Source organism: Lepus europaeus, chromosome 1 (genome assembly GCF_033115175.1).
Source record: "Lepus europaeus isolate LE1 chromosome 1, mLepTim1.pri, whole genome shotgun sequence".
Taxonomy (NCBI): Eukaryota; Metazoa; Chordata; class Mammalia; order Lagomorpha; family Leporidae; genus Lepus; species Lepus europaeus.
Genome location: NC_084827.1, coordinates 131,115,170 through 131,130,542, shown reverse-complemented (window position 1 = coordinate 131,130,542; position 15,373 = coordinate 131,115,170).

Genomic DNA, 15,373 nt, shown 5'->3' with positions numbered 1-15,373 from the left:
AGATGAAAAAGGAAACATAACAACAGACACCACAGAAATAAAAAGAATCATCAGAAATTACTACAAGGACTTGTATGCCAGCAAACAGGGAAATCTATCAGAAATGGACAGATTCTTGGACACATACAACCTCCCTAAATTGAGCCAGGAAGACATAGGAAACCTAAACAGACCCATAACTGACACAGAAATTGAAACAGTAATAAAGGCCCTCCCAACAAAGAAAAGCCCAGGACCAGATGGATTCACCGCTGAGTTCTACCAGACATTTAGAGAAGAACTAACTCCAATGCTTCTCAAACTATTCAGAGCAATCGAAAAAGAAGGAATTCTCCCAAATTCTTTCTATGAAGCCAGCATCACCTTACTTCCTAAGCCGGAAAAAGATGCAGCATTGAAAGAGAATTACAGACCAATATCCCTGATGAACATAGATGCAAAAATCCTCAATAAAATTCTGGCCAATAGAATGCAACAACACATCAGAAAGATCATCCACCCAGACCAAGTGGGATTTATCCCTGGTATGCAAGGATGGTTCAACGTCCGCAAAACAATCAACGTAATACACCACATTAACAGGCTGCAGAAGAAAAACCATATGATTCTCTCAATAGACGCAGAGAAAGCATTTGATAAAATACAACACCCTTTCATGATGAAAACTCTAAGCAAACTGGGTATGGAAGGAACATTCCTCAATACAATCAAAGCAATATATGAAAAACCCACGGCCAACATCCTATTGAATGGGGAAAAGTTGGAAGCATTTCCGCTGAGATCTGGTACCAGACAGGGATGCCCACTCTCACCACTGCTATTCAATATAGTCCTGGAAGTTTTAGCTAGAGCTATTAGGCAAGAAAAAGAAATTAAAGGGATACAAATCGGGAAAGAAGAAGTCAAACTATCCCTCTTTGCAGATGATATGATTCTTTATTTAGGGGACCCAAAGAACTCTACTAAGAGACTATTGGAACTCATCGAAGAGTTTGGCAAAGTAGCAGGATATAAAATCAATCCACAAAAATCAACAGCCTTTGTATACACAGGCAATGCCACGGCTGAGGAAGAACTTCTAAAATCAATCCCATTCACAATAGCCACAAAAACAATCAAATACCTTGGAATAAACTTAACCAAGGACGTTAAAGAACTCTATGATGAAAACTACAAAACCTTAAAGAAAGAAATAGAAGAGGATACCAAAAAATGGAGAAATCTTCCATGCTCATGGATTGGAAGAATCAATATCATCAAAATGTCTATTCTCCCAAAAGCAATTTATACATTCAATGCAATACCAATCAAGATACCAAAGACATTCTTCTCAGATCTGGAAAAAATGATACTGAAATTCATATGGAGACACAGGAGACCTCGAATAGCCAAAGCTATCTTGTACAACAAAAACAAAGCCGGAGGCATCACAATACCTGATTTTAGGACATACTACAGGGCAGTTGTTATCAAAACAGCATGGTACTGGTACAGAAACAGATGGATAGACCAATGGAACAGAATAGAAACACCAGAAATCAATCCAAACATCTACAGCCAACTTATATTTGATCAAAGATCCAAAACTAATCCCTGGAATAAGGACAGTCTATTCAATAAATGGTGCTGGGAAAACTGGATTTCCATATGCAGAAGCTTGAAGCAAGACCCATACCTATCACCTTACACAAAAATTCACTCAACGTGGATTAAAGACTTAAATCTACGGCCCGAAACCATCAAATTATTAGAGAGCATTGGAGAAACCCTGCAAGATATAGGTACAGGCAAAGACTTTTTGGAAAAGACCCCAGGAGCACCGGCAGTCAAAACCAAAATTAACATTTGGGATTGCATCAAATTGAGAAGTTTCTGTACTTCGAAAGAAACAGTCAGGAAAGTGAAGAGGCAACCGACAGAATGGGAGAAAATATTTGCAAACTATACTACAGATAAAGGGTTGATAACCAGAATCTACAAAGAAATCAAGAAAATCCACAACAACAGAAGAAACAACCCACTGAAGAGATGGGCCAAGGACCTCAATAGACACTTTTCAAAAGAAGAAATCCAAATGGCCAACAGACACATGAAAAAATGTTCAAGATCACTAGCAATCAGAGAAATGCAAATCAAAACCACAATGAGGTTTCACCTCACCCCGGTGAGAATGGCTCACATCCAGAAATCTACCAACAATAGATGCTGGAGAGGATGTGGGGAAAAAGGGACACTAACCCACTGTTGGTGGGAATGCAAACTGGTTAAGCCATTATGGAAGTCAGTCTGGAGATTCCTCAGAAACCTGAACATAACCCTACCATACAACCCAGCCATCCCACTCCTTGGAATTTACCCAAAGGAAATTAATTTGGCTAATAAAAAAGCCATCTGCACATTAATGTTTATTGCAGCTCAATTCACAATAGCTAAGACCTGGAACCAACCCAAATGCCCATCAACAATAGACTGGATAAAGAAATTATGGGACATGTACTCCATAGAATACTATACAGCAGTAAGGAACAATGAAACCCAGTCATTTGAAACAAGATGGAGGGATCTGGAAAACATCATGCTGAGTGAATTAAGCCAGTCCCAAAGAGACAAATATCATTTCTTTTCCCTGATCGGCGACAACTAACTGAGCACCAAAGGGGAAACCTGCTGAAATGAAATGGACACTATAAGAAACAATGACCTGATCAGCTTAGGTCCTGACTCTAGATATAGAATGTAATACTTTATCCTTATACTTTGCGTTTCTGTGTGGGCACAAACTGATGAGCTCTTTACTAATGATATACTGAAGTGATCTTCTGTATATAAAGAGAATTGGAAATGAAAAAAAAAATAACAACCTGGTATTGAAGGGGAAATGGCATAGAAAGTTAATTAATTTGAAAAAAAAAAATCATGTGGGTTCTCTGTCTTTAATGGGCTGTACATTGCTATTTGATGCTATAATTAGTAATCCAATGGTAGTTTTTTTCACTTTGTATTGCTATATGGGCAAAATGTTGAAAACTTTACCTAATATATACTAAGCTGATCTTCTGTATACAAAGAGAATTGAAAATGAATCCTTACATGAATGGAAGGGGAGAGGGAGCGGGAGAGGGGAGGGTTGCGGGCGGGAGGGAAGTTACGGGAGGGGGGAAGCCATTGTAACCCATAAGCTGTACTTTGGAAATTTATATTCATTAAATAAAAGTTAAAAAAAAAAAAGAAATAACAGACCAAAACCTATTGGTTTAAATTTTAAATCCCATCAGTCAATCTGAAATGAACTAATTAATCCATTTTGTATCATCTCAATGCCTAAGGGTACTTTGAAATTTAATTTCATAGTACAACTGCTTGAAGAAATGTTTCCTACAAATCAATACAGCACAGTATTCCTTAAATAAGCAAAGGAGATACACTACAAAAGAACACTTTTTTTTCTTCTTAGAAATCCTTAACCATAAGAGTGAATACATGTGAAGGCATAGAAATATACTGCCTTTGCTAAATCCTGTAAGACTTGCTTTGTTCTGTCTCCATTTTCCTTTTTTTATTTACTAAATATAAATTTACAAAGTACAACTTCTGCGTTGTTGTGGCTTTTTCCCCCATAACCTCCCTCCCACCCACAACTATCCCATCTCCCACTCCTTCTCCCATCCCACTCTTCATCAAGATTCATTTTCAATTATCTTTATATACAGATGATCAACTTAGTATATACTAAGTAAAGATTTCAACAGACTGCATCAACACAACTGGACAAGATATATGGAGTACTGTTCGACTAGTAGTTTTACTGTTAATTCTCATAGTACAACACACTAAGGACAGAGATCTTACATAGGGAGCAGGTGCACAGTGATTCCCGTTGTTGATTTCACAATTGACACTCTCATTTATGACGTCAGTAATCACCTGAGGCTCTTGCCATGAGCTGTCAAGGCTATGGATGCCTCCTGAGTTCACCAACTCTGATCTTATTTGGTCAAGGCCATATCACAATGGAGGTTCCTTCCTCCCTTCAGAGAAAGGTGCCTCCTTCCTTGATGGCCAGTTCTTTCTGCTGGGATCTCATTCACCGAGATCTTTCATTCAGGTCGCTTTTGCCACAGTGTCTTGGCTTTCCATGCCTGTGAGACTCCCATGGGCCTTCTAGCCAGATCCAAAAGCTCCAAGGGTTGATTTTGAGGCCGGAGTGCTGTTTAAGGCATTTGCCATTCTATGAGTCTGCTGTGTATCCTGCTTTCCCCTCAGGATCATTCTCTCCCTTTTAATTCTATCCTTCATTATTTGCAGACACTGGTCTTATTTGTGAAATCTCTTTGACATTTAACCTATCTTTTTGATCAATTATGTACTTAAACTGATCACTTTAACAAGTGAGATGGCATTGGTACATGCCTCCTTGATGAGATTGAATTGGAATCCCCTTGCACATTTCTAGCTCTACCATTGGAGGTAAGTCCAAGTGAGCATGTGCCGAACTGTATATCTCCTCCCTCTCTTATTCCCATTCTTATATTTAACAAAGATCACTTTTCAGTTTTTTGATTTTCATTTTGACTTAGTAGATGTTCAGGATGTTCAGAGGTGTCTTGTATAATTTCCATATATCTAGGAATTTTCCTCCTGTCGTCAATCTCTAGTTTCATACCATTGTGGTTGGAAAAGATATTGACACAATTTCAGTCTTCTTTGATTTGTTACGATTTGATTTGAAACAGCCTAGCAAAAGTTTGAAAGTTTCAAGAGTACTTCAAAACTATTTGTTCTGTTGCTATGGGAAGGAATATTCTGTACATGTCTCCTAGCTCCATTTTGTCTATGTTGTTCAAGTATACTGTTTTCTAAATGATTTTATATCTGGATAACATATCTACTGTTGAAAATGGGATTCTACATAGATTTTTAAAATAGCCATTTCTAAGTTTTTTTCTATGCCTAATTAAACATTATTTTAAAGTCATTTTAAGAGAATAAAACAAAAATTTTGAACAATTTCTATATTATATAATCAGTAACTTGCATTCAAGAGATTAAATGAGTCAACTCACCCTTTTAAAAAAAGGAATATGCTACAGCATGTACAGAAAGGATCTCCTTGAGGAGATCTCCTTGAGAAATCTCTCTCCTTGAGGTTTGTCATCCAGGTGCTGCTAAGGACAAACTGCTTTTATAACATTCAGCAACTGCAAATTTGGAATACTGAAAACAATTGTCAAATGAAAAGTCCAAATGATGTTTCAAATATGATATAATATGTTGTTGTCTGCCAGCCTTTCCTTGGTGTGCCAATATTTAACAAAGCAGGGTTTTATTTGAATGTTAAGCTCAGATATTCTAGACTTCAATTTAAATCACTCAAAGCACAACAGAAGGATTTAGACTAAGACAAGGTGTGATCTTATATAGGTCAGTTCCTACAAAGAGGAATATTAAAGCTTTCTCTAATATCAGTATGCTCTGATGACAACACAAATATTAAAGTTTTGTTAAATATCACTATAAACATATAAGCTGTGAAAATCACAGCTTTTCACTATGCATTCTTTGATTTTCCTCTTGCCATTAACTATTTTAACTTTATTGTCAGACTTTCAGTGAATTTAATTTGCAAATCTTAATATCAATGTGAAATTCTAGGAAAACAATGATGTATCATCATTTTACTTAATGCAGTTTAACAGGGTGAAATTCTTCCGCTTTTATAAGGAATAAGGATTCCTTGATTTTTTTTTTTAGAAATTAAATATATTCTTATCCTTTACTCATTATACAATAAAAACAATTCAATTATGCAATTTGATACACTGTTTTTACTGGTTTTTATCTCTGCAATTGAGAAACTTCTTTGTGAAAATTGTCATGCATTTTCCAATCTTGTGAATTCAAAAGACTAAACTATCACCATGAGGTCTAATTTTAATTTACAGAGTTACTCACCCAAATGTTTATTTGTAATAATCCAAACTGGAAAACAGTTCATGCTTCCATAAATAGAAAAATGGCTTGGACCATTGTAGAGATACAATAGGTTAAGCCACTGACAGTAACACCCCTGTTCAAGGGACAACAAGAAGACCACAGTGGCCGCAGACACACTCATTCAAATCCCACCTGCTCTGCTTCCAATCCAGCTCCTAGTTGATATTCGTGGAAAAAAAAAAAAAAAAAAAAACAGAAGATGGCCCAAATACTTGAGTCCCTGCCACCCATGTGGGAGACCCAAATGGAGTCCCATGCTTCTGATTTCAGCCAGGCCCTGCCCTGGCCTTTGGGGCCATTTGGGGAGTGAAGCAATGCAATGGATGGAAGCGCTCTCTCTCCCTCTCCATCCCTCCTCCTTTTCCCTCTCTCTCTCTTTCCCTCTCCCTCTCTCCCTATCTTTATCACTCTGCCTTTCAAATAAACAGAATAAATCTTCAAACGATTAGATGAGAATAAGCAAATCGTATTATAAAATGGAATATTATTTAGCAATTCAAAGGAATGGGCTGTTAACAACAAACAATAATATAGATTAATTTCAAATAACAGCACTGAATGAAAGATGCCAGACCCCCTCGCCTCGCCCAAAATGTAGTACCCAGTGATTTTCTCTACACAAACAGAATCATTTAATCTATCATGACAGAAAGCAGAGCAGTGGCTGCCTGGGGATGATGAAAGAGTGGAAGCAACAGTGGGGAGAAGTGGGAGGTAGCAATTACAGAGTGGTAGGAGAAAACTTTGGGGGTGTTGATATGTTCATTATCTTGGTTATGGTGATGGCTCAAGTGTACATATATGTCAAAATCCATCAAGCTGTATACATCAAATGTGCATAGCTTATTGTATGCCAATTATGCCTCAGTAAATTTATACTCCGATTCTAAGCCAAATTATCATGTTGTCTTCTTTATTCTTGTTTCGTGAATCATTGCATTTATTATTTGGCATTTGTGGAGATATTCCTTGGTTTATCCTTTTTTGTTTTTTCCCTGTGGCACCATTTATCTTTGGACTATGCCTATGTGGATTAGTGGAGTGTCTGCTTTTTCAGTGAATACCTAGAGGTATGTGGTGGATGTGGCCAGAGAGATTTATTCAATGCTTCAGGATGAAGGGAGTGTCCAAGGTGATATTCAGGTTGGGCATTGTAAATCTCTTTTTTTTTTTTTAAATTAGAGAGGAGGTTTGTTCTGTTCTGTTGGTATAGTCTCAGCTCAATTTGTCTCCTCAAAGGAGACCAGTGCCTGCACTGTAGCCCCTGTGGGTATAATATTCATCTGTGCTGCTACAAGAAGCACACAATGGATCTGTGCAGTCCTCTGTGTAAGCACAAATTCTGCAGCAATGACCCTCACCAGGGAATCAGAGAGCCTTGAGAATATGGAGCATCCCACAGTGACTGCCCAAAGTCCCAGCCACACCCCGAGCCCTCCCACACAGCCTCAGTGTTTTCACAGTCCCAGCACACAAGCCTTCCACACTCACCATCACCCAGCCCCCTGTCAGTTCTCCCTGAAAGACACAGGCATCTCTGCTCTGCTGGTTGCTCGTGGACAACAGCTGGTGCATTTGTTAAGTTTGTCTGAAATGGTGCCTGCCCTCTACCAGGTTCTTTCCGCAGCTTTATTGCCAGTGGCTTGGGCTGCTGCAGACTGGTCTCACCTCCTTCCGGAGGTGCTGCTGAAGTCCTCCGCTGCTGGGTCCTGAGTTGTGCATGCCCACACCCTCCATGTAGGTCCACAGTGTGCCTCTAATTTGTGTGGGGTTTCTTCCGCCATTTTTTTCCCTAACTCTTCCCTGAGACTGTACTCTATTTACTTGAAAAACTATCTTCTCCTAGACTAGAGCAATACGCTCCTTCCCTATTCAGCCATCTTTGAGATAGTTTTAAAGATGTTATCTTAGTATATTCTTATTTCAATCCACATATTTGAGAGGGATAGCTAAATTATTTAGTATTTTAGGTTCATATATAAAGAAAAAAATTTAGGAAATTAATCTGTGGTACATTCTTTACTGGAGAATATTTTTTTTATTTTAATGACCAAAATTATTGTGTAGATATGGCTTAAGATTTTGCTTCTTTTTCTTTGAAGGATACATTTTAAAGTTCAGCTGATGATCTTTGATGCAGCAAATAGAAAACACAGTGAATATATGAACAAAAGTGTCTATAATTTTTGTCTTTTGTTTTAATGAGACAAAATTTAACTAAGATGTTTACATAGAAATTATTTTTAGGGTCAGCACCTGGATTCGAGTCCCCACTCTGTTCTTTATTCCACTTTGCTGTCAACACACACCCTGGGTGGCAGCAGGTGGTGGCTCAGGTAAGTGGGACTCTGACACACTGAGGACCTCCTGCCTTTGAATTGGCTGCACTGAGTTCCTTGTGAACGGTAGGGGGAGTGAACCAGTGAAAGGTAGTGCTTGCTCTCTCTCTTCTCCCCCTCTCAAATTAATAAAAGTAAATTAAAAAATTATTTTGAAAAATACTATTGAAGTCAACAGAGTAACATGCTTTTTAAAATTTTTACTAAGTGGTATATTATATCTGATTGTCATTACCTCTTAAAACTGAATAGTGACACCCACTGTATTATTTACTATTGAGTATTTTTATGGAATTAAGGTGTATATATAATAAAACATGCATATCCCTTGTGTTTACTATGATTTCAGGCATATGCATGTAGTCTTCTAATCCATACATCTTTCAAAATTAGCTCTTGTAATTCTCCAGAAATTTCCCTCAGACTCCTCCATTCTCGGTCCCTTTTCTACCTACACAACAAGTGTTCCATAGCGTTTTCTCATTTTACCAAAATAATGATTTTGATAATTTTATGTGTTGTTATATCTCATAGAACTATATAACGTTTTGCTGTCAAATCATATCTAATTATATGAACACTTCCCGATTTGTCCAGTCTCTGCTTGATGGGCATATGGGATGTTTACAGATTTGGGATGAATAGTAAAACTGTGCTAAAATTTTTTGAATAATTTCTTTTGTGTATAAATATTTTTCTTTCTCTTGGTTAAATATATAGCAGAGAAACATCATGGTCACAAAATAAATATAAGTTTAACTTTATAAGAAACAGATAATCTGCATGCATTAGTGGTTATAGCATTTCATGCACACATTGGCTATTTCTAAGTCTTTCTTTGCGAATTGTTTGTACAGTTCTTTTGTGCATTTTATTGTTGGTTTGTTTTTGTATTTTTTAGTTCAGGAGTTCATTATATATTCTATATACAAATCCGTTCACACACACAATATCCATGTCTTCATTTTCTAAAAGTTGTCTGCCAAAGGGTAAAAGTTTTATTTTCATGGAGTCCAACATCAATTTTTAATATGCTCAGAGATTTTCCTTCCTCTTGAAGATAATTTTGTCTACCCTGGGTCACAAAAGTGGTCTTTATTTATCTCTGAAAATTTAAATTCATCTTTCATCATTTAGGTATAAAATGCATCCCAAAATAATGCTTCAGTATGATGTGAGGTTAACTTCTCAAGTTTTTTTCTCATATATACTTAATCCAAAAGTATTTATTATTGAATTGTTCTATATGGTGCCTTTGTCTAATATGAATTGACCATATATGGGTGATTTTATTTCTGGACTGTCTACTGTAGCCCATTGTTGTGTTTATCCTCAATTCAATACCATATGCCCTGTATTACTGTATATTTATAGTAAGTACCAAAATGATATAGTATCATTTTTTTCAACCTGTCTTCTTTATCATGGTGGTTTTAGCTCTTGAATAATTTCCATATAAATTTAGATTCATCCTACCCATTTCTAGAGTAGAGTTTGATGTGCTTTTGGTTGGCATTGTACTGATTCTATTGAACAAATTTGTGGTGGAAGGACAGGTTAATGATATTGAATTTTGCAGTCATGAATATAATGTATACCTCTTTTTATTTAGATCTTTTTTACATATTTTTTTTTATTTGACAGGTAGAGTTATAGACAGTGAGAGAGAGAGAGACAGAGAGAAAGGTCTTCCTTCCGTTGGTTCACTCCCCAAATGGCCGCTACAGCCACGTGCTGCACCGATCCAAAGCAGGAGCCAGGTGTTTCTCCTGGTCTCCAATGTGGGTGCAGGGCCCAAGCACTTGGACCATCCTCCACTGCCCTCCAGGGCCACAGCAGAGAGCTGGACTGGAAGAGGAGCAACTGGGACTAGAACCGGTGGCCATATGAGATGCCAGTGCCACAGGTGGAAGATTAACCAAGTGAGCCACGGTGCCAGCCCCTATTTAGATCTTTTAAAAGTTATTTCAAAAATGTTTTCTAGTTTCACTGTGGAAATATGTTACATCTGTCCTTTTTTTGCTATTATAGATATGATGTTCAATTTGTTTTGAATTATTACTTCTATATGAAATGCAGTTGAAATTAAATTTTTGTACTGAGACCTTGCTTATTGCAATTATTAGTTTTAGTTATTTATGTTTTCACATTTCATTGATTTTCCATATACAATCATTGTCTGGGGATAAATATGATAAAGCTCTCCACTTTCTCCCTCCTATGCTTAATGCCATTTATTTAATTTTTGTCTTATCATACTGATTAAAACACATGTAAAATAGAAAGAAATTTAATAACAGTGAATATCCTTCAACTACATCAGATAATGATTCCTGAAAGGTGTAACAAGCATTTGTAATATCTTTCCTCATTTTTCATACTGTTAATTCTTTGTTTTCTACCTCTTCTTTCCTCATTACTTTTTCAAGGACCACAGTTAGCCTTTTTGTAATTTCTTTTAAAACCACAACACAGTTCATATATTGATGGGCTGACTTCAGTTAATGGTAATGGAGTTCTTTATTCATTAATCTATTTAGAAATAATGCTTACTCTAAGCTTTTAACAACACTTTCAATGCAAAACCAAAGATTGTATAAGGGATGCCAAGACATTGATTGGTGAAATCAACTGCATTTTGGATGGTTAGTGATACAATTTGCAAATATTCATGAAACTGACTGTATTTTAGATGGTTACTAATACAATTTGCAAGTGTTCATGGTAACACCTTGGATATCATCCATGTTCCAGAGGCCTCTACTAAAGGCCTGCTTCTGATAGACAAGTTTACCTTGCCTACTAACAGAAATAGTAATTAAAACTGAAGTATTCACTTGAAAAATTTGTTTAGAAAATTTGACTTTTTTTTAATATCTTGATCCATGAATTCTTTCCTGCACTTCTAAAGTTAGAGCAATTCAAAAAACCGATAATTCTTCTTGGAAAAAAGAACTTAATAATCCTCCATACTATTTATGTTGCTTGTAGCATTTATAAAGTTGAATACTGTAATTAAGGCTTACTTGATGTTCTTGAAACTGTAACAGGCATGATGTTTACATCATAAGCTTGGGTGAATGACTTCCAATTTTGAGGGCTTTTCAAAAAGTTTGTTGAAAAATGAGATTAAAAGTTAATTTTATTTTTGTGCAAAAATTTCATTAAATCAATTTGGTTCTTCTATATTACACATTTCCACGAATATCTATATAATTTTCCCATATTGCACATTTCCATGAATATTTGAAAATGCCTGTATGGTCTTCAGCACCCATAACCACAATGGCTTAAAGGTCTTTGTAGTTTACATCACAATAGAAACATCAGAAAGGTCCTCAGCCTGATCATTATCACCTGAAGCTTCTAAAATGCCCTTTGTCCAAGGCTTCATCACCTTTCAGGAGTAGGTGTCCAGTTGTTTCTGCTTCCTATTTGGACAGTGGAATCTTCGCTAAGGCCCAAACTTAGGGGATTTGTGTTAAACAACTCCAAGTACACCAGGCATCACTCTTCTTTTGCTGAATAACAGAGTAAAATTATTGTACATTAAAAAGCTTCAATTGTGTACAAATTTCTCTTATTCAAATTATTTCACAAACTAAGAGACAAAATCTATGAAACTCCATGTATAATTCTAACACTAGCATTTTTATTTCAATGTTAATAATTAATTAATCTTCAAGGTAATTTTTTCCTTATTTGAGAGTGAGAGAGAGAAACAGAGAGAGGAAGCCAGATTCTGCCAACTGGTTCACTACCCAAATGCCTGTATTATTTGGAGCTGGGCCAGGCCAAAGCCAGGAGCCAGGAACTTTATGCAGGTCTCTCCTGTGGGTGGCAGGGAACCAAAACGCATGGGGCATCATCTGATGACTCCCAGGATTCATGTTAGCAGAAAGTTGGGTAAGAAGTGGAGGCGGGACTTATTCCAAGCACTCCAGGTGTCCCAATTGGTGACTTAACCCACTGTTCCACAATGCCCATCCATAGCATATTTTTAATGGAAGTAAAACTATTTGGTACTTAAATATTAGTCATAGGTTTAGAAACATGACAAAAATATAGAACATGTGTCTATGGACAAATTAATATAAATTAAATTTTAAATACCTGTATTTAACATGAATATTGCATAAAACTAAAAGCACAAGGATCAAATATGATAAATTATAGAAAACTACTGCTACTAAAAATATATAATTATTTTTAATTCTTTTACATGTGCAGTAATAAGAGTTGTCATGGTTTTAACATTTTCACATTATATTGACAGTTGTGACTTAGGCTTCCAGCAGGTGAGCTATGAATAAATATAGATGACTCACAACATCTTTTGTAATTGACAATGATTTTGACTTTGGAAAATACCTAAAGGCTATATTGTAAAAATATAGAAAGGACATAATTTAAAAGCTAATATGCAGATGATATTATACCCTGTATGCTGAACAAATTTGTGATTCAACATTCTATGTTTTCAGTCTTATCAATGTTAGGAAAAAGAGGCACAGAACAGAGAGTAGACAGAATACAAACTCACAGCCGCATCGAATTTATTCAGAGAAAATAAATTCACAGAGGTTGACCAACTGCCATCATGCTCACAGACCAAACACCTGGAAGAGGCCTAGACCCCAGCAGGCTGGGCCCTTTCATATCTTGGGTGAGCTAGGGGTGGAGGTGTGGCTGGCAGTAGGCGGATATAAGTTTCTCCATAGTGGTTCTTCAGGTTTGGCCCACTGGCTTCCAAACCTGACAAAAATGCAAGGAGTGGGGTTGGGAACAACACAGGGTGTGAGATGGAACTGCTCTTTGGAAATTATCTCCAATACTCATGAAATGGCCCCTGTGTGTGTGTGTGTGTGTGTGTGGTTCACCTGGCTTCCAACTCCCTTCATCACCCATCCACAGGCCTTAGCTCTTTTCTTCCAAAAATAGTTTTATAGTATGTCAGCTAGATATATTATTTAAGAGTGGTAAATTGTAGGAGCTACTTGAAGTGTGAAATGCTCTGTTCTGAGATCCACATTGTGTACAGAACAAAGAGTGTTCTTCCATGGTTGTGTTATTTAAAATGTTGCAAAGTTAAAATAATTCTCCTGGAAAACTTTGCATGTTTTCAGCCCCTTTTTTTATGAAATACTCTGCTCATATATTTCTTGCTGTGGTATCATCAGAGATGGATGAGATCACAGTATGATTTCAAGTTCCTTGGGCTAAAAGGGTCACTTCTTTTTTCTTTAGATTCCATCCAATTGTTATCCTGTATTATGCATTTATGTGCCTAGATCCATATATTAGGATATACAAGAAAAATTCAAAAATTCAAAATATGAAAAAAGCATATGAAATATATATATAGTTATATAGTATATAGCTATATATGAAATAACTATGTATGGATTTCAAGTTGTTGCACCAAAATAAACTTATCATTGAATTCTATTTTACACAAACTTTTTGAAGCACCCTTTTACATATACAGTGCTGATTTCCTGATGGGAACAATTTGATTCATACAAGGCATGTTGTCGGGGCCAGTGGCCCTGGCCCGACATGAGATGCAGCAGGTTGAGGCTGTCCCTTATCTAATCCTGTTTCCTGTGCTTATTGTCCTGAAGGCTGAAGGCACAAGATTTTTTATCCCACATTCCTGCAGGCAAGATGTGACTTCTGATGAAGGTTTATGATGTTCTTTGCTCTATCTGCAGAGCTTGTACCCTGATCATTGCTACTTTGTAAACTTGCTCTATTCCTGTGCTATGCATGATTGCACACAATGAATGTTATCTGTATGGGGCCTGGGGTATATATCCTTGTCTTTCTGTGTGCTCGGGGCTGGAGACTGAAGGGTTTCCTTAGGGAGACTGCCTCCAGTCCCTCATTGCCGGGCCCCCTACTTTGGCTTGGAACGCGACGAGGCAATAAACGTGGTGATGAATTGACTGAGTGCTACATGTCTCCGTGTGGTTTGTCGGGTGGCCTCCGACAGCATGTCATCATTCAAAATTTTAAATCCAAAAACATTCCAACAAAATACATCTCTAACATTCATCTAACTATAAACTCAGTGTATAAGCCCCTTATGATTTACATCAAATTTTTTGTAGGGTAGAAATAGATGGGAGTACTCAGGATTTTAAATATTTTCATGAGTGAGGAAGTGCAACATTCTAATTTTGTCTGATTCATTAGTCTAGGATGGCAAACTGCTTGCTCACAGGCTGAATAAAGATTTGGCAGCAAAGCACTATGTGGATGAAATAAATGGAATCAATTAACAATGATAGAAAGATTATAAATTTACATAAAAATTCACATTTCCAGATTTTCTTGGTAAATATGATCTAGCAACAGGAGCCCCTACTATTGCTTTTGAGTGAATGCCCATAAGATGTTTTTTTCTACTTTTCCATCATCATTCTCATTTGTATCAGTCATGTATAGGCTGACCATGTAGGCCTGCTGGTCTGGTATAGTCCTGTTTCTCACTTCTCATCACCACACTTGATTTATACTCAATGGCAACATTTTCATTAACAGTATCCCTGTTCAGATAATGAAGCACATGCATGTGCCACTCATTTCCTTCCTGATTCCTAAAGGAACTTAGTTCAACCACCACATCAAATAATAGGAGACGTTGCTCAGTGACTCTTTAAATGCCCATTAACAGTCGGAAGACCTCAAGGAATAGGTGATTAAGCATAAAGACTCTAGCTGGAATGCAGGAGTTCAACTTGGGAACTTTTTCAGGCTGCAGATGGTGCTAAATGTTTATTATCTGTTCCGGAGTTTACAGGATGTTAATGCAAAATCGTTTGTGAAAATCCTCTGATGAGGGAACCAATGGGTACAGAGACAAAGACAAGAGGTCAGGGGAGTCCTAATAGTGAATAAAAACTTACTCGCATTGCTACTGTTATTCATGTTTCCCTAATTATGAACAGACTATAGTTTATTGAACGACAGAATTTAATTTCTTTTGTAAAAAAAATATTTATTTATTTGAAAGAGTTACAGAGAGATGGGAGGGA